A 2230-nucleotide genomic window follows, 5' to 3' on the forward strand; every position below is an offset into this window, starting at 1 on the left:
GTTTTTTCTCTTTTTGGCAGAAAGATCTACTTTGGTGAAATCTGTTCTTTTTTCTATTCCTTTATATACGATGCAAACTGTGTTACTTCCTTCTGTTACTTGTAATGCTATTGATCGTAAATGCAGGAGTTTTTTTTTTTGAAGAAACACCAACCAAACTAGGAAAATCCACCTCTTGAGTTGGGATAAAGTGGGGAGCTCGAAGAAGTCAGGAACTTGGAATTCATCATGCTAGTAAGATGAATTCATCAACAATCACAGGTAGTCGATGTGGACATGCTCCAATCTTTCTTTGGTATGCTATCAAAAAGAAAGGCTCAATAGGGCTTCAAAACGAAGTGGAAAATTGCATAGCCATAATGCACGTTACTTGAACAATCGACTAAGTGATGCTGGAATTGGTGCAATGTTAAATGAGCATAGCAACATTGTTGTGTTTGAGAGGCCTCTTGATCATGAATTTAGCCGTAGGTGGAGCTTGGCGTGCCAAGGAAACATTGCACACGTGGCAGTCATTTAACATGTTACCATTCAAATGTTGGATTCTTTTGTTACTGAGTTTCTTCATAAAGGATCCTTTTCACAGTTCGAGGATTATGGCTCTTTTCAGCCTCTATGCATAGCAGAGGAAGTTGGCGCTGCAAATTGTTCTTGCTCAATGCACAATTAGATATCTTGATTGAAATTAATTATTTGTGTTGTGCTAGCATATTGTATACGAAAAGAGAAAATATTAGGAATCAATATTAATTGTGTACAATATGTAAAATAGATAAAAAAAATATAATTAAAAATCAGATTATTAATTAATTATTTAATTTTAAATTTTAAATTTTAAAAGATTAGAATTTGTATTTAAACACATTCACACTATATACGGTTATTTCTAATTTTACCGTAACCTCTAATACACGTTTAAAATTCACCGTCATCTTCTCCGGTCCTCATCTCCCGTCACTGAATTTCTCGTTGGCCATACTAACGCCGCTGCAGCCTCCCACCAACACCATCTTCACCTTCACCGATTAGCCCGATGCGCCTCGCTCTCCGACGCTCAGCCTAACGTTGCTGCCGCTTTTTCGTGCGCCTCTCTTCCGGATCGGTTTCACTTTCTCCCATTCCTTCAAACCTCCTCTCACCGATAATACTACCATGCTCCTCTTCTTCTTCGAATTCAAACATGGTTAGCTTCTTTTATATTTGAGCTCTATGCTTCACAACAGTGCCGCTTTCGTCATGCCTAGTCCTTCAAAACTATGTTTCACCACAATAATTGTTTTTTCTCGTTATTCATCTTTTTTTTTTCTATTTTAATGGTCAATTTAGGATGATCATTTTAGTAGGTATGTGGATGATTATTTTAATTTTTATATAGATGATTATTTTGATTAGATTGAGTTTAGGTATATATAATTAAAATATATTAGATATTCAATTCATTAGATATGCAGATGATTATTTTTATCATTAAGTACATTTAAAATCTTTACCAAATCTAGCATTAGTCCAACTTACTTTTTTCAAGCTTTTATTTTAAAAACTCGTGTATAGTTATCATATAATTAAACAAGATCGATTAATACAAAAATACTATTTATATACCAAAACTAATTACTATATATTTTTATATAAATACATATATAATTTAATTCGTTTTTAATATATATTTTATATTTTAATATATATTATATACTAATAACTAATTTTAATAGTTAATTTTAATGTACACCTAATTTAATTATCATTAATATTATGTTGTAACCTAAATGCACTGGGCTGATGCATTAATATTTGGCAACACTAGTACTCTAATAGTCAATCGTAATACATATAGTTAGTTATTGACTATTGTCTATTGAGGCATTTCTCTCTGAGTTTGATTTGGAACCATCCATCCATGCTTTCCAAAATTGAGTTTCATGACGCGGATTATATCTTGTACTTAATTTTATTTCCAGGCTTCACCCATCATAATCACGTTTCTTTGATGCTGCCTAATCCGCTGCATTTGGCTTTTAATGAATAAAATTAGGCAGTTTGAAGCGAGTTAAGCCCATTTAAAGTCAATTGAATTGACGAGATTTTGAATTAAGGGTGAGTTTGAATAAACTCAACTTATTAATTCATGACTTAATTATATAAAAAGTTAACTATAATTATATATTATTTATTATAATTATTTATATTAATAAATATATTATGTATTTTATATTATGTAATAATATATAAT

Source organism: Arachis duranensis, chromosome 9 (assembly GCF_000817695.3).
Source record: "Arachis duranensis cultivar V14167 chromosome 9, aradu.V14167.gnm2.J7QH, whole genome shotgun sequence".
NCBI classification, from domain to species: Eukaryota; Viridiplantae; Streptophyta; class Magnoliopsida; order Fabales; family Fabaceae; genus Arachis; species Arachis duranensis.